This window comes from Diabrotica virgifera, chromosome 4, assembly GCF_917563875.1.
Source record: "Diabrotica virgifera virgifera chromosome 4, PGI_DIABVI_V3a".
NCBI lineage: Eukaryota > Metazoa > Arthropoda > Insecta > Coleoptera > Chrysomelidae > Diabrotica > Diabrotica virgifera.
Window position 1 is genome coordinate 151,716,818 of NC_065446.1, and position 19,392 is coordinate 151,736,209.

Here is a 19,392-nt window from a genome sequence, read left to right on the forward strand (position 1 = left end):
TTTAGGTTTCCTTAAAAAAAATTGAGAAAAATGGGTAAAAAGCCTACATTTTACCAATTTTTTTAGAAAAAACTAAATAAAATTTTTAAAAAATCTCTCCATAGAAACACAGATTGGGCTTTTACCTACATTACATATTTTTTTCGTTATCCTAAAGTTAAAAATAAGTTTTAAAAGTGGGGGACTACGAAAGCGTCTCAAATACTGATATTTACAAGGTAAATCCCCCTCTTAATGACTGAAAAAAGATAATAGGACAGTTATTCAACATGAGCGCGCGATCTCCTGAATATATTTCATCAATTGGTACGTTAGTCAAGAGAAGTAGTATAGCAGGAAAAATTGTAATATTAATGGAGTTATTTAGAAGAAAAGGCACATTGGAGAAACCTTTTTCAACGAATAACAGCAATAGCAACCATTAAATTTTTGTCAAAGAACGGTCTATCCTTTTAAGGTTCAACAACCAAATTATTTACAAAAGGAAATAACATATATACAGTGTGTCGCATTTAAGACGAAGACAGCCATACATTTTGGCTATCAAAATAAATACAAATGTGACGTTTTGTATAGTTATTCAGGTTAAATGTTTACATTTTTTAAGATACTCAGCTGAAATTTAAATTTTAAACGCAGCCTACTGCGACTCCAAAAACAGGGTAAAATTTCGATATTTTGCTTCCCGTTGGAAATATCGGAAAAAGTTATTTGAAAAAGATGTTCCAAATATTATTCTAACCCCATGTACCAAATTTCATAACAACATTCGCACTTTTAGTTTTTTTCATTATTTGTAGTCAGCATCCTAAAACTTCAAATTGGTTGTCCTGAGATGCATCACGGGACAGACGAATTTTAGGGTCCTGACTACAAATACTGAAAAAACTAAAAGTGCGAATTTTGTCATGCAATTTGGTATGTGTGGTTAGAATAAGATTTGAAAGTACTTTTTCAAATAACTTTTTCCGATATCTAGCTAACGCGAAGTAAAATATAGAAAAATTACCCTGTTTGTGGATTCGCAGTAGGGCGCGATTAAAATTTAAATTTTAGTTGAGTATCTTAAAAAATGTCAACCTTCAACCTGTATGACTGTAATAATAAACAACGTATAATTGTTTTTAAATTGTATTTATTGTTAACAAAAATTTAAACTTATTTAAAATTTAAATTTTTAGTGCATATTTATTTAAACTGGTATACTACTATATTTCTATTAAAAAATCAATTTATTTAAAAAAGTTATTATTATTAAATCAAATTTAGGGGCCCGAAAATTGTGTAGTGCCTCGGGACTGATTTGAAGTAAAATAGGCTCTGATTATTGTTAGTGCTCAGTTGTTAAATCTAATATGAACAGACCTTACCAAAATATATTTAAATTGAAGTAGACTGTTTCCAAGGTTATTTCCCATCCAATTTTACAATTGGCGCCCCACGTGGGACGTGGGACCAGGGGCGTCATTTGATAGGGGGCAGGGGGGCATTTGCCCCCCCCCCCTGACCCTGAAAATTACTGAAATTTACAAAAAATAGATCAATTTTGTATTATGTTTGCATATAAATGTATTGTATATATAATGCTTGCCCCCCCTATCAAAATTTCAAATGACGCTCCTGCGTGGGACCTTCTCAACACAAGAATCAATCAGTAACTTTTGTGCGAAGGAACAGAACTCTCACGACTTTGTGAGACTGTTGTTTTGTGAATTTAAGTGCTTAAAAGTAACTTACAGTGACCAGATTGAAGAGTGTGTATACTCTTTGCAACTTAATATCCTTTTAAACTGCCTTGTTGTGCTAGTATTCCAACATTTTGGTTTAATTGTGCTATATGAATATCAGTTTGCACTATCACGTAATTTCGATATCATATAATGACCAAGTATAAACTCATACGTGCTTCTAAGTTTACAGAAATCTCAGCACTTAGCTCAGAATAAAAAAACTTCGTTTACGATAGTAACCATGCAACAATATGAGGTTGCTGTTCCATGTACTCCTGTTGATGACCAATGTGCAATTTAAAAATTTAGTTGCAAGTACGGCACAAGTGGTTGTCCAAAATCAGGCCCAAAGCACCATTAAAAGTGAAAACTTTTCAAATTGTTCTTCTAGATTTTCAAATAAAAATGAAGATGTCGCAGTTTTATAAGTACCATAACGATTTTTAAAGACTGTGTTAACATTGCAGATGGAAATGCAATAAAAAGTTTGCCGATATTATTAGATCATCATGCTGCAACTTGTTGGAAAGATATTCATTCAATCCACAATCCCTAGTTGAGATGATTTGTTAAAAGGTTTAAGACGCTCTTATGGTTTAAACATGCTCCCATATATATTTTTTTTCTATTCTCATTCTCATACTGTAATATATTTATCAATAATTATGATTTCACTACCTATATCATAATGAACTTCATTACACGGGCGCCCATATAAAAATTTTAGGGGGGACAGACCTGAAAATGTTGCATATTATATTTTGTATACTTTGGATAAGCATATAGCATAAAGCATAAGCATATAGTTCAAAGCACCCAAAAATCTAGGGGGGCACGTCCTCCCCTGCCCATGGGTATGGGCGCCCATGCTTCATTATAACACAGATTTTCATTACAGTAAAGATTGTTAACCAATAGAATTGCGATATGACATTTGCGATGAAGGTGGCACATGCGCAGTGACCAGTGCCGAGTCAAATACAGTGTGACAGTTCACAACATGTAAACAAACTGACTAATTTACAAATTAAATTTTTTCAAGAAAATGTCTGAAGGCGATATTGATATTAAAAATTTTTCCTCAAATTCATTTTAATAATTGTAATATTGAAAATATAAATGTATCAACAAAATAATTAATTTAACCATATAACTACTTAATTTGTTTGGGTTACAAAATTAATGAATTCGAATATATTTTTTGTTGTGAATGATAATAGAAAAAATCGTGTATACAACTTGCATTTAACTATCATCATGAAGCTCGTATCATATACGAAACTCGTCGCTAGGCAGCTCATTTCGTATCCGTCATACTCTCTTCATAATGACCATAATTAAATGCTCGTTGCATAATATACTATTAAATTACTAGTTACAAATGGTTTTTAAATATTAATCATATGAATCATTTCATAAGTTAATCAAAACTAATCAAAACTTAACTGTGCCGTTACATTTTTAATTTCAAATATCTCGAAAACTAATGACTTTATCGTTACCAATGTAGAGTATATTATTTACATACAAAGTATTGGCAAATCTAAAAATTATGCTGAAATAGCAGTTCCGTCAGTGACGTAGAATTTGGCAAGGCTCAACCATTCACTTTCCCCTGTCGTACGCTTCTGGTAGTAGCCAGAAACGATTATTTAACATAATTTAGTAGGCTGTATAGTAGCTACACTTTCTGCCCAGTATGATAAGGATACGACAAATAGTTTTAAAGTACTGGGCAAAAATAGTTTTTGCCTTTCGGTACATTTTATCAATAAAGTATAATTCTCTCTCTCTCTCTCTCTCTCTCTCTCTCTCTCTCTCTCTCTCTCTCTCTCTCTCTCTCTCTCTCTCTCTTTCTCTCTCTCTCATAATATTTTCAGGTATATAATATTCAACTCAGAGATTGGACATTCTTAATGAAACACCCTGTAGAGTAGAAATAGAGGTATTTTTAAAAGTTAAATAAATTAGCTTTATAATACTTTATAATACCGGATTTTCTTTTAAAGTTTAATAATTAGTTATGAAAAATAGATCCATTGAACCAATAAAATGCCCCAATTGTTTTCGTAAAAAGTAACAAATATTTATATATTTCCGATTCTATTATTGAAAAAATAGGTCTATTTAAACGAACGTTTACATTAATTTATCAGTTGTGCGGTCCTGGTTGATATTAATTTTACTCCCCGAGTTATTTTTAGGCATAGATCGTCTGAGAGAAAGTCACGGGGAATTTACACTTGACATTAATTAATACAACAATGTTTCATGTCCATTGCTGTCGTTTGACTTTGCTTTGTTTGTTTATCAGTGGTAGCTGATTTGACACATACGTCAAAATATTGATCATGTCGACTTTATCTAAATACATTTTTGTGAAGGAATGACAAGAAGAAAAACAAATCGGGTAGATTTACATTGTCTGAATTGAATGCTCTACGATCATGGGCGTCGTTACAGACTTTTCCAGGGTGGGACAAAAATAAAAATTACCTTAATAAAAAAAACTGTATTGTAAAAACATAACAAAACGCCTAATTCTAACCTAACCTAAGCGTAGCCATAAACAAAATATGTTTTGTTTGATGCTGCTGCAAAACAAAATTTTACAAAATATATAGTTTCAAATGACACTAAAACCTATTATTCTGAAAAGAGGAATTTTAAGTTTCGCCTGTCAGAGCCAAAAATATTAATAACTTGGGAAATAATATTTTGCTTATCTGACTTAACTATTTTTCGATGTACGGAAATCATACAAAGTCCAGACAACCTATTTTCAGTCATTGTTGATCGAAGCCATGTTTTAACGCGTCTCAAAGTACTAAAGGATCGTTCAACTGAACAAGTAGTTGGTGGTATTGATAAAAATATTTTAATGGTTTTTGCAATTGCTGGATAATATTCACAATTTTTGATTAACAACTCCATAAATTCTACATTTTCTGACATTGTCACTGGCTTCATTTTCCACATTGATACCCATGTTGAATATTCTGCCTCAAAATTTTCAATGCTATACTTTTCAGCTATGTTGAAAACACTATTAAAGCAAATAATAGGTTGTATTTTTGTCAATCATGCAGAAAATACGCGTTTATAATATTCGACGATAACTTATATGAACAGCAGTCTGCAGTCAGTATACAACGTGGGCAGTAGAGTACATTAAGGCTACGGCTCCACGGGCGAGAAATTGGCGCTAGCAGTAGCAGTAAAATGAACTTAAGGTTCCGCGGAACGGAATGGGAATAGCCGAACTGAACCGACTACGCACAAGTCCTGTAGTCGGTTCAGTTCGGCTATTCCCATTCCGTTCCGCGGAACCTTAAGTTCATTTTACTGCTACTGCTAGCGTCAATTTCTCGCCCGTGGAGCCGTAGCCTTAGAACAAGAAGCAACTGATTAGTGATCTATGATGCAATGCTGCGCTACGAAGTGCGACCGTTAGGAGTTTCTTGAGTGTTCTTTGGTGACAACGTTGCGACGTTGCCATCTTTTACCAAATGTCTTAAAAACATTTTCGAAACAGTTTTTTGTTTTTTTTTATTACCTCTTGCAAGGGGGCATTTGCTCCCCCTTGCCCCCCAAACGACGCCCATGACTACGATTGATTATATGAATTGATTACATTATTATACGAGTATACATATATGAATAGGTAGAGATTAAACATATTAAATTGTAAATATAAAAAAGTAATTATAGTTATAGTTTTGTTACTTTATAATATTTTACTAACAATATAAGACAAAAAAATACTTATAGAACAAAAAATCAAAATCAGAGAGTCCCATAAAAAATCTATTAGGTATTGTATGTTATTACTTGAAATGCATAAAAACTTACCTCATAAATATATTAAGAAGGTAAAACTTGCTAGACCTGCAAAACAAAAAATAAATTTACAATTACATATTTACAATACATCAGGTATCAACTTGATAAATACTACCCTAAAACATACAACCAAAAATTATAAAAGAACTAATTAGTCAGATGATAAGTTTAGCAAATGAACAACAGGGATTTCGTACGGGAAGATCGTGTACTGTACCGTGTACAGATGAAATATTCGTCATAAAGCAAATTACTGAGAAATTCATCATCATCTTGGTGCTACAGCCCTTAGAGGGCCTCGACCTTCTCAAGCTTTCTAGAACTGAGAAATTACTAGAGTATAATAGACCAGCAGTTCTATGTCTGATTGACTTGAAGAAAGCATTTGACACAGTACGACTCAAAAATCTAATCCATCTTCTATAATAGAAAAGTGCACATAGATATCATAAAAACTATTGGAAACATCTACCAAAAAACTGGAAGCGAAGATGGATAGACAACTTACAGAACCTATAGACACAGGTAGCGGAATAAGATAAGGAGCTCTATGCTCTTGAATTTCATCATGAATGAAAACATCAAAATCGTCAACGAACGAAGAGGATACAGAATGGGAAACAAAGAAGTAAAGATACTCTGTTACGCAGACGATAATATTGATAGCCCAATATTGATAGCCCAATACGAAGATAGTCTGCTAACATTTGTCCACAGATTTAACATAAGAACCAATTAGATGTAAAATAAAAATTGAGGTATCAGTATTAAACAAGCAATGGAAGTGAAATACTTACTGGAATTACATTGTCAAGCTACGGAGACCTGTACACAGAAGTGAGAAATCAAGTACAAAAAGCAAATAAACTAGCAGTATGTCTTAATAACAGTATATGGCGAAACTGACATATTAACACTGAGATGGAGTTAAGAATTTATAAAGCCAGTGTAACATATGCATCATAAACAAGAACCGATACAACCACAACACAAATAATACTGTTAACGCCAGAGTTGAGAGAAGAATTGACTACTGAGAAAAATTACAGGAAATACGTTGAGAGGTCGAAAGAGGAGTGAAGACATTGGAAGATCTCTTCTAAATGTAACGTACAGTATACAAATGAATGGTCACTAAATAGAAAAAAGAATGGAATAACCACATAAGCAGAATGGGTGAGACACGTGTGTAACAAAACTGACAAAAGATAAATCACCAATCGGTAGAAAAATATCGGCCGACCGCGAAAAAGATGGAGTGACAACCTTCCATAGAAGTATCAGTTCGCCAAGAAACAAGTAGAATTGCTTATAAAGAGGAAGAAGGGGAACTTTCAAATTTTAGAATTGTCAAATATGTAATTGGATTTATGTATCAGATTAATAGTTGTTTACTGTCTGCAGTTCAATTATTAACTGTATTTTATAACTCGTTAACCCTTAAATGCATGATTTTTTTTATTGATGTCAAATATCAAAAAAGGCCTTTAGCGGAAGCTTAGAAATGATGAAAAAATAATAAAAAAAATTAAGTTTAATTTTAAACACTTGTTTTTGACAATAACAGGTTTGTTGCCAAAATTCTACATTGTGCATACAGGGTCAAGTTAGGATATAACATCTACATTGTTAATTTACATGAAAATTATAAAAACAATTATTATTTTTATTGAAACACAGTGCCACACAACATTTCTGACATTTTGTATGTGTAAACCCCTTACAGTTGGGATATTTACACCGTTGTTTGTTATCTTCTATAGTCGGCCAGTGTCCATATTGGTCCCTACTAATATCTTTGGGGGAATGTACTGAACTAGTCCTCTCTTTTTCTTTTCTTGGATGTCAGCTTCCAATGTATTTGGTCTCCCTCTTTTTGCTGTGGTTTTCTCATCTTGCACAGACACTCTGCAAGTTCTGTGCGAAAAGTTGCTTGTGTTAAAAGCTTTGCCTGTGGGTTCTTAGCAACCATCGCTCTTTTATAGAGTATCCAGGAATTGGCAACTGTTAAATCAAGTAAGTGATAAAATAGCCGGAGGTACCATTTCCTACTTTTTATAGAAATTTTTTATCTTCCAATATTGCTGTCCATGAGATCAACCCATCTTTTCTTTAATTACAAAGGGGCAGTCTACTTCGGTAGATTTTTCGCAGTCTTATCAAAGCGTTATATTTTGTATATAGGAGATATACCTGCAAAAGTGGAAATCAAGACGACATTTTTGTTATTTTTCCATATTGTAGATGAGATATCTGCGCCGTCATCCGTTGCAGTATATTCATGACTATAACCACGAGGAAATTCTTCATATCCGTATGTGTTGGTAATTTGCAATATGGTATCCGTTGCCTTTGAACTGTTCCCAATGATAATATTTCCCTTTTGGCATTATGTACAAGCAGTGGTACACTTGTATAATAATTATCATGATAAAGACGGAAATTTTGATGCTATGGAATAATACGAGCCAAACGAACAACTACATTACCGGATGCTCCAAGATCGGTAGATGGCAATCTTTCATTCTCGTGGATGATTTGCTCACTTTCTATCATTTCCATATTTTCTGTTGTGTCTATCTCCTCTGCCATATCTTCAGCCCCATTGCACGTTTCTTCATCAGATTCCTCGCCATAGTTAGGTTCAAATTCAGGGTCAGCAATAATATCTGTGCCGGAGAAATCACTTTTATCTTCACTACTCAGGCCAGTGAAATTTGCCCAATATTCCTGCAGATCCTTTTCCGACAAATAATTCTGACGATGCATTCTGTAATAAAGAATCAGATGTAAATATTCTGTGTCATGGATTCTTGAGTGCTCACTGTAGCAAAACGGCAACAAAGAATGTTTTTCATTTTTCTCATGAATGCGATAAAAACAACAAGGGAGCATAGTAAAAGTAAAAAGTATATACCTTACCTACTAACTAGGATATTTTTTCAATAATAAATCACTAATATTCTAACTAGATACGACTCACAAACTTCATCAAATAATACACGACGTTACAGGTTAGCTGCCAAACAACTCAATAGGTCAAAGTACATGTTTATGTCATCTGTGCAAGAAGTGCCAAAATATTTAATATTAACACTATGTAGACTAAAGGCAACGCTATGCAGTTACTTCAAATTCGAATCAGAATAGACATTTCATTCAATCGTTTACCTATGTTGCCGAACGGCAACATGATGCATTTAAGGGTTAACCAATCAGACACAACGCAGTTCGACGAATGGTGGTCTACAATATTCGCGATTGAAACGGAATATAGAGGGCAGGTCGAATGCAGGAAAATGGCCGATATAAATGGTATAAACAAACATTCATTTGAGGAACAGAACAATACCGATTTGATTTAAAATATTTTAATATACTCATAATGCTGAAATTTACTAATAATTTCTTAATAGTGACCAAATTCCATTCAAATCAACAATTTTCTGGTTTGTTTATACCACTTATAGTGGTTTAAATTTATTCCACCAGAAGTCAGATACTTTGTTTTTCATCGCGAATACAGACAGCATATCTAGCCGTCATAGTTTAGGAGTAACTATGTATATTTTTGTAGCTTTCTTGTAAGTACAGTAGGAAAAATGAAGGAATACCCATGAACGAACCTATAAAACACGCTGTATTTTCCTGTCACCGTGTCACACAATAAATTGGCCAGCGCAAGTACATGTAATAATTATTATTATTACATGTACTTGCGCTGAGCAATTTTCTTTGTGGCACGGTGACAGGAAAATACAGCGCGTTTTATATGTTCGTTCATGGGTATTCTTTCATTTTTCCGAGTGTAAAAGCATTTGCCGTCATAATTTCCAACCATTACTATGGGCTAATTAGCAAAATACAAGGAAAAGTTATTTACCAGCAATTTTATTGCTGGAATCGAATCTTATTATTGTATGTATTAATAATATAGGTATGCAAAGTCCGCAGATAGTGTGCTACTTTTTTTATAAACAAAATGGCGCCCGAAAATCGTGTTTTTTTTCAATTTTTGCTCTATAACTCCAAAGATTTTAACTTTAAACCAAAAACACTCAAATAAAAATTCACTGCAATTAAATTCTGCGTAGAGACGTGTTTTTCCCGATTCACTTCGATGAAAAATTTCCCCGGAAAAAGCGGGTTTTCCCAACAAAATCTTTAATTTTCAACTAAAATTTTAGATAAGTAACTGTTAATCAATAATTAAATAACTTGGTAATGTAAAAGCCCTTTTCGTATAGATTATAATTCCAGAAGCCGATGGAAACTGAATGAACAGTTTAGCAACAATTGAATTGTTATTTAAAAATTTACGGTCGCTATAATAACGACAATAATTACGATGAATAAGAATAACTATGAATTTTTCATAAAAAGACACCATACCTATCTAATGTACTTTACAGAATTGAAATTGGACTATTTAAGCGGCCTCAGGAATATTTTAAAATTATAAACAATTTTTTAGCCTATAAACAAATAGAATATCTCGGGAAATTTTAAACTAAATTAAATTGTGAAAACGGTATTCGAAAAGCAGCGGCAGGTCGCTTCTTTTAAAAGAAAAAACGTTTAATTATGACGAGTGGTTCCTGAGATACGACCGGTCAAAGTTGACCGGAATTTACGGCAAAGATATAAAAAATAGGATCATAATTTTCAAACCATCACCTTTTATTTTTATTCTCTTTCTCCACACCAATTTTCATATCTTTAAAATACTCATAACATATATTATAATAAAAACTATCGATAATACGTGTGAAAATTGCCAAAAATAGCAAAATTCCAATCAAAAATAAGGTTGGAGAAAATGTAAGCATTTTCTCTGCTTCCCATGGAGCCCATGGAGCAATTTCCTTCATTATTTTTTTTTTCCCTAATAACTCGAGTAGAGCCATCGAACTAACGCATTATTAAATGTCAAACTTGCTTTTGTTTTGTTATAATAGATTAATTTATTTATAAGAACAGAAAACTACATATTTTTTCCAGCTGTAGGCTTTTTTTTTAAACTTACTACAAGTGTACCTTTTAAAGTTAAAAACATAAATATTCTCATTTGAAAGCTGTATAATTATTTAAACAATTGTTATTTAAACAAATTAAAATTTTGTGTTATAATAAATAAATTTATTTATTATAACAAAACAAAAGCAAGTTTGACATTTAATAATGCGTTAGTTCGATGGCTCTACTCGAGTTACTTGGGAACAAAAAAAGAATGAAGGAAATTGCTCCATGAGAAGCCGAGAAAATGCATTTTTTAACGTATACCGATTTTGAACTTTGAGGGTTACATTTTCTCCTACCTAATTTTTGATTGGAATTTTGCTATTTTTGGCAATTTTCACACGTATTATCGATAGTTTTTATTATAATAATATATGTTATGAGTATTTTAAGGATATGCAAATTGGTGTAGAGAAAGAGGACAAAAATAAAAAGGTGATGGTTTGAAAATTATGATCCTATTGTTTATATCTTTTCCGTAAATTCCGGTCAACTTTGACCGGTTGTATCTCAGGAACTGCTCATCATAATTAAACGTTTTTTTCTTTTAAAAGAAGCGCCCTGCCACTATTTTTCGAATACTGTTTTTATAATTTAATTTGGTTTAATATTTCCCGAGATATTCTATTTGTTTATAAGCCAAAAAATTATCTATAATTTTAAAATATTCCTGAGGCCGCTCAAATAGTCCAATTTCAATTATGTAAAGTACATTAGATAGGTATAGTGTCTTTTTATACAATAATCATAGTTATTATTATGTTTAGTAATTATTGTGGTTATTATAGCGACCGTAAATTTTTAATTAACAATTCAATTGTTGCTAAACTGTTTATTCAATTTCCATTGGCTTCTGTAATTATAATCTATATGAAAAGGGCTTTTACATTAACAAGTTACTTAATAATTGATTAACAACTCTTATCTAAAAGTTTAGTTGAAAATTAAAGATTTTGTTGGAAAAACCCGCTTTTTCCGGGGAAAGTTTTCGTCGAAGTAAATCGGAAAAAACACGTCTGTATGCAGAATTTAATTGCGGTGAATTTTTATTTAAGTATTTTTGGTGTAAAGTTAAGATCTTTGGAGTTATAGAGCAAAAATTGAAAAAAAACACGATTTTCGGGCGCCATTTTGTTTATAAAAAAGTAGCACACTATCTGCGGACTTTGCATGCCTATATTATTAATATATACAATCATAAGATTCGATTCCAGCAATAAAATTGCTGGTAAATAACTTTTCCCAAAAATGGCATATTCTCCGATAATCAGCCCAGACTACCATATAATATAACTTTAATCCTAAATCTGAATTCGTCAAAGTTTTTCTGTATCGGAGAGAGGTTTGGCTGTTCCTGAACAGATAGACTGACTAAAGTATCGAATGATTTATTTAGATCTAGTAAACGAAAAGTTTGATACTTCGAGGATTGCTTAAAACTACATTAAGATTCGTGATTAAAACCGCAGGAACTATCTATTAAAACCCCAGGATTTTCCACGAGGTGCATCGTGTTTAAACAATCGGTTTTGGCCGGTAGCCAAAACCGATTTCAGGACAAACTAGTTTGGCCTAGGGGAGGTTCAAGTATTACGTAACGCGATTTTTGAAGATTTTTAACCCCCCCCCCCCCCACGTAACGGACTCTTATGGGAGTTTAACTATTGTGTAACGCAATTTTTGAAGATTTTTGACCCCCCCTTCCCACCTGCGTTACGTAATACTTGAACGGTCCCTAGGCCAAACTAGTTGATCCTGATATAAATAAGCACACTCCGGGATAAACTAGTACGGCCTACCAATAAACATTATAGTATACCTACAAAGCCAAAACAAATAGATAAACTGAATAAAATACTCTGTAATTGAAAAAATAATGATGTTTATTACAACGATAATGATTAGTGGTTCAAAATAATGGGTAATTGGCAATACAATTAATCATATTATAAGAAATACCTAATGGGCATTTTTTTATAAACTCAATAATTATATCTCACTTGTCAAGATTAATTATTATTTATTTTTCCATGAAGTGCTTTGGTGACACTTAGAATGGCGGAGCATCATGGCCTTCTTGCGCTTGCATCTTAGATTAACGAAATCGTCTTCGTTAATCTAAGGCTTGCATCTGTTTGTGGAACAGTTTTTGTTGTTAGGGGTATTTTAAACTAAGAGTAGCGGGTGATAATAGCGTTAAAGAGGTTGGTAACGAAGAAAAAGTTTCTTTATCTGAAAATGACATTCAAAAGGCTAGAAAAAGTTCAGCAGATAATCATGTGAACAGGCAGAAAAATGAAAACAACTTCTGACAAGCTTCATCCACCAGTCGACCAGCCAACATTGGAGATAATTTGACTATACCAATTCCAGATTTTGACCAAGTCGAGGTGATCTCAGAAACATCATTGGAGATGTTCTTTAGATCAATGACGAAGGTTTTTACAAAGTTCAACGTGTTTTTACAAAGTAACAAAGGCATCAAACGTGGGGTAATAAAATTAAAATTATATGTGTCGCCAAAGAACTCCATGTAAAAATAAATAATAATTTTTATAAGTGAGATATAATTAGTGCTTTTATAAAAAAACACTTATGATTTCTTATAATATTATATTAAATGAATTATATTACCAATTGTCCATTAGTTGTAACAACTAATCATTACCGTTTTATGATAAAATTATTATTTTTCAAATTTCCAATTTTCCACAGTTTATCTACTTATTTTGACTTTGTAGGTATACTATAATGATTATACTAGGCTGAACTAGTTTGTCATAGAATGTGCGTGTCTATATCAGGATCAACTAGTTTGGCCTAGGCCAAACTAGTTTATCCTAAACTAGTTTATCCTATCGCGTTCAGGACAAACTAGTTTGTCCTGAAATCGGGTTTGGCCGGTAACACATACACAGAAATCGCAAAATTAAATTTATGGGCTGGTATTTTTGGTGATCGACTATTGGTACCATTTTTTTACTTGGCAATTTCACTAACGGTATTTACAATTACTGGAAGACATGATTAACAATATGTTGAAGATTATTTTATTTGTCAACAGGATGGTGCTCCACCGCATTATGTTTTACTTGTCCGTCAATGTTTAGACCAACATTTTCCACAGAATTGGATTGGGAGTAGATGCAGATCGAATTGCCTCCTCGGTCACCAGATTTGTCTCTTCTTGATTTGTTTGTAGGGAAACCTAAAAAGTAGAATCTATAGAACGACACTAAAAAGTAGAACAAGATTTACGTCAACGAATTGTCCACGAATGCCTACTAATACGAATCACTCGAATGCTTCGGAATTCGGAATGTAGAAGAATGTTTCGAACAGACAAATTAAGAAATCAGTAACTAAACAAAAATTATGTATGTATAGTATTTTTCGTTTTTCTTTCAATTTTAAGTTGCTTATAACTCGAAAACGATCAACCAAAGAGAAAAATTATAAGAGACCTTTTTTGTCCAGAATGGTCCAATAAACATAAAAAAAAATGCCCAGGGCAAAAATTTTAATTTTTGCAATTTGTTTAAAAAAAATTGTTTAAAGAAATTTGGACCACTTTTCGCGTGGGCGACTTCTTGAACCTTCTTCTGGGGTATCTCACGAATGTGATTATGCAAAAAAAATTTCATGGGAATATTTTTCCCAACGAACCCGCCGTTTTCGCCTTATTTATAAGGATTCAGGCTTTAAACTTGAATAAGATTAGTCACATCTTATATATTATATAAAAAACAGAATCTCTTCATATACATTTTAAATCTATCTGCTTTTTCTTTATATTCATATCTATATTTTCCTATTGATAGTATATATTGTCCTCCTAATCTAACATATTCATTTACGAGGCTATACACTGTGTCAGCCAAATGGAATAAATTCAATAGTTCAAATACTAATTGTTTTTTTTAAATGCTTAAGCCGGTCGATTAGTATTTCAAATGGACATTTTTTTCATACAATAATAATGTATACAGGTTGTCCCAATTTAGAGATATTATGACGTGATCATTCATTTCCTTAAATGGCAACACTATCATTTTGATAGGGTCTGTAAAGTTTATATATAACTGCAAAATATCAAATTTTTATTCCTTGCCATTGACAAGATAATAAAAAATAATAAAGTCATGTCTGTAATTTGGAATAAATTCAATAGATCAAATACTATTTTTTTTGAAAAATGATTAGATCTGTCGATTAGTATTTCAAATGTAAATTTTTTTCATACAATAATAATGTATATAGGGTGTTCCAATTTAGAGATATAACGTCATCATTGGATTTTCTTAAATGGCAACACTGTCATTTTATTCTTTACCATTTACAAGATAATAAAAAATAACATTAAATCTCTAAATTGGGACATCCTGTATACATTATTATTGTATGTAAAAAATTTCGATTTGAAATACTAATCGACAGGTCTGAGCATTTTTCAAAAAAAAACAATTATTATTTGAACTATTAAGTTTATTCCACATTACAGACATAACTTAATTTTTTATTATCTTGTAAATGTTAGAAAATAAAAATTTGATATTTTGCAGTTATGTATTACACGCTCTATCTAAATAGCCATTAAAATAACAGTGTTGCCATTTAAGAAAATTAACGATGACGTCATATCTCTAAATTGGGACACCCTGTATACATTATTATTGTATGTAAAAAATTTAGATTTAAAATACTAATCGACAGATCTGAGCATTTTTCAAAAAAACAATTAGTATTTGAACTATTGAATTTATTCCATTTGGCTGACACACGCTGTATATATATTCGCAACGACTAATAGGTTCTAAAAAACAGATTGTTCAAAATATTACATGAAGCAGTTCATAGCCATTCATTAAGTTAATTTTGACATCCAGAGTAGCAGCTGTTATCAAACTAAATTTACGACAAAAAAAAACAATAGCCTGTCTAGTTTTTTGATTTAATGTAGTAAAAACAAGGCTACACATACACAATCATCATTTAACCTGAACAACTTCCAAAATGTTGAATATTTCACTAGAGTTTATATCAAGTTATTAGTTATTATTTTGAAGTTATTATTAGTAATTATTATTTAAATTATAAGGAAAGCTAGAAAAAAGTCATAATGCTGACTAAACGAATTAACTCACTTGTGAAAAGTGCTTAACGACGTTCTATACCTTCGGCAAAGAATTAAGGATTTGCATGAAATTTTAGTATGTTATAGTTTACTTAAAAAAACTAAGACTTGATTTTTTAAAAATTGTTTTACCGTGCCGTTTAATTACTATTAACAGTCAAAGTTAATTTTTAACATGGGCTCTTATGGGAATTCTTAAAAAGTTAATAACTTTTGACCCAAATTTACGATTTTTAATTATTTGTGCTTAAATTATAGGTTTTTTTTGTAAGGAATAACATATTAAAAAATGAGGATTGTTTACCGTACCATTTATTTTTTAATTTATTTATTATAATTAATTCCGTAATTTCCGTAATTTATTATAATTTATTTTTATAAAGTATTCCATACTGAAACATATGATTTGAGTATTCTGCTATAAATGCATTGTTAGCAACTTTCGCTTGCATATAAGTTTCTCCCCTTTCCTCTGAGAGGCATACCCCGCAACAAAGGTGTAGAACGTCGTTAAAACTGATGTCCAAACAGCCAAAACTGAATCCTCCTTTGGGTTATAGTACAAAACAATAATCATGATGTTAGCCAGAAATTGAGCATAAAAATAAAGCGTAAGTCTTCTAAATATTGCTAGATATATGTAATAGAAGAAAGCATAATGAAAAAAATTAATCAAAAATCCTTCTTAAAAGGTATAGTTCTATTAAAAAAGACCCTTTCGGGCTACATCACAAAACGTTTTCGGAATAACAATTCCATCATCATTGCTGCTTACAGGTATACATGCTTTGAGCTACGAAAAATATCTGCGTACCCTTTAAATGGTATAAAGTTATTATAAAGTTACATTTTTGTAAAAAAATATTAAGTGATGTTTGAACTTTTCCTTGGCAATGTAGAACTCTCTGACAATGTGGGCTGCTGGCCCTGAGGGTAAACCTCACTATTTGGACTCTAGAAAACAACTGATCTGAATAATTGAAGACATACAATCCACTTTAGGTCACTTTTGTAGGTGTTTTTGAGTAACTTTAGAGTGTAATATTAATCAATATTAATAAGATTATTTTGTAAAGAACAAATGAAAAAAGGTAAAGAAATATAAATGAACACAATGAGACCAATTTAAGACTAGGTTGCATACTTTTTTTAGTCAAAGTGTATAGTAACATTTAACAGAAAGAAAGAATTCCGTAACTCTGAACCTCAGGAAGAAAATCCTGAAGTTTTTCTAATGTCAAATCTATTAAGTCAATCTAAGGCTTCGTACACATGAGGCGGTTTGCCAACGTTGACATCGCGGTTTACCTGAAAAAACCCAAGGTACAAGTTACCAAGGAACAAATGCAACCGCATAGTATCGTACACATGCAACCGCTCAACGTCGTCAAACCGCGGCGGTTTTAAGTTACTATAGGAGGAATGAGACCGCCAGTCAAACGCTGTCATGTGTACGGTACAAACGTCGACTAACCGCGGCGTCAACCGCTGGCAAACCGCCCTCATATGTACAAGCGTTTAAGTGTGAAGTCTCAGAAGTTATAAAATGTTTTATTAATTTAGAACAATTACAATTAATGGAGAAAAATTTTGACATATCCACAAATATTTCTAAGCTGTTAATATGATTTTTTTAAAATACCTACTTTCCAGGTTATTTTTAAAAAAATCAGGTTCACATTATATTGAAAGCCTAGAAATATTTGTTGAAATGTCAAAATTGTTCTCATTAATAAAAATATTATAAATCTCTTAGGCTTCATGTAGGCTTAATATATTCGATTACTACAAAGAATTCAGGTTTTTCATCCTGAGGTTCAAAGTTAGGGATTTATTTCTTGTATTTTCTTCAATGCAGCCCTTACTGAGTTGTAAGTTCCTGAAAGAAGTAGGAAAGAAAGACCAAAGAAGACCTGGAGGGAGACATTAGGCGGGATATGTCGGTGAATGGGATTGCTCTTGATATGACGCAATATAGAACTTTGTGAGAAAATGCAATAAGGGACGCCGGCCCAAATAGAAATAAAGGGAAAGATGATATTGATTAAGACAACTTTGTAGATTTTCCCATTTTTCCTCAATCGTTATTATAATGCCGGCTATTACTAAGAGGCAGCAGTAGCGATCAACGGGTAGAAACAAACGCTGTCCAAGATTGCGGCTGTAATTTTGAATATTTTGTCGAGATATTTGGCACACATATTCGTAATATAGTAAAGAATGGCGGTATAGAGCCTAATTTGAGAAATATGTTAGTATGTGGAAATTACTGGACTCTCAAACAGAACAACATAAAAAATATTGAAAGTTTCGAGATGTGGTGCTACCGTCGAATGCTGAAGATAAGTTGGGTTGAAAGAATCACAAATCTTGAAGTAATCCGAAGGATAGGAAGAGACCCAGAAATTTTATTAACGATAAAACGAAGAAAACTCGAGTATTTGGGTCACCTGATGAGAGGTCATAAATACGCATTACTTCAAAATATAATGCAAGGAAAAATAGAAGGAAAACGGAATCCAGGCCGTAGAAGAATGTCGTGCATGCGGAATTTGAGAGAGTGGTTAGGCTGCACCACTAATGAACTTTTTAGGTCAGCTGTAAACAAAGTCAGGGTAGCCTTGATGATTTCCAATCTCCGATAGGAGTGGCACAAGAAGAAGAAGGAAATTACTCTATAACTAAATACAATATTAAAAAAAGGAGCCAGTACCGCCATTAAGAAGAACAAATAAATACACTTTCTTGAAATAAACTTTTTTATCCCATGCCCAGATTTTGTGTCACATTGGATCTACTAAAAATCGATTTTCTATAACAAGAAATCGAACGTGACTGACTCGGCAACATTTACCGCGCTATGAGCATAAAAAATAAAAATGATGGTATTTGATAGTATAATGTCACTGTCAATGTCGAATTACCGACGCACTGTTGCCTCATTGTTGAAAGTTAGCAGAGCTTTCGAAAAACAAAAATATTGATGACGCGCTACAGTTTACTCTTAAATAAATTCTTAATTTGTCTCTGTTTACTATTCGCTTTTTAGTTAATATGTTTGCTTGATTATCTCCGATAATTGACGCAGATGATATTAATTACTTTAGCAGTACAAGATAAGCGAACTGCTAAAAATGTAAAGTACTAAAAATACCACCGGAGTTCGCTATAAATATCCACAATTAAACACTTCTTGGCTATTTAACTGATAATAGTTTATCTAAAAATAAACAAAAACAATTAGTATTATTTAACAATATCATAAATACCACGCATTCAAAATAACTGACTCATGCAGTTTGCGTAAATTACATACGTAAGAACTGTTGATAATGGACATCAGATTATTATAGTTGCGATACTTTAATTTTAACAAATTTTTCCTATTTATACTTTTGTTATCAATGAAACGAACTAAATAAAAAGTACAGAAATGTAGAGCTTATCTTTAATAATTATATCAGTGTTCATATTAAAGAGATGTTAATTTTCCTAATAACGTATGTCGGTTATCGTTTACGTCTTTTAATATGGCAAGTATCAGGGTTGTTTCTTCTGATTATGCTTTTTTGTGTCATTTTTATCAGTTTTTAAAGTATGCAATTTTTTTGAAACCGGATATAGCTTTAACTAATTGTGTCGAGTAGTCTATACAGCAGGGTTGGG

General features: G+C 32.1%; 1 protein-coding gene across 1 annotated transcript in view; it reads right to left on the minus strand.

Annotated features, from left to right (window-relative positions):
- Positions 1 to 19,392, minus strand: part of LOC114330575 (early growth response protein 1) — a 453,598-nt gene that overhangs the window by 376,258 nt on the left and 57,948 nt on the right. Inside the window, exon 2 of the mRNA XM_028279963.2 lies at positions 5,583 to 5,618. The gene's annotated coding sequence lies outside the window, so the exon portion shown is untranslated. The remainder of the gene's footprint in view (positions 1 to 5,582; positions 5,619 to 19,392) is intronic.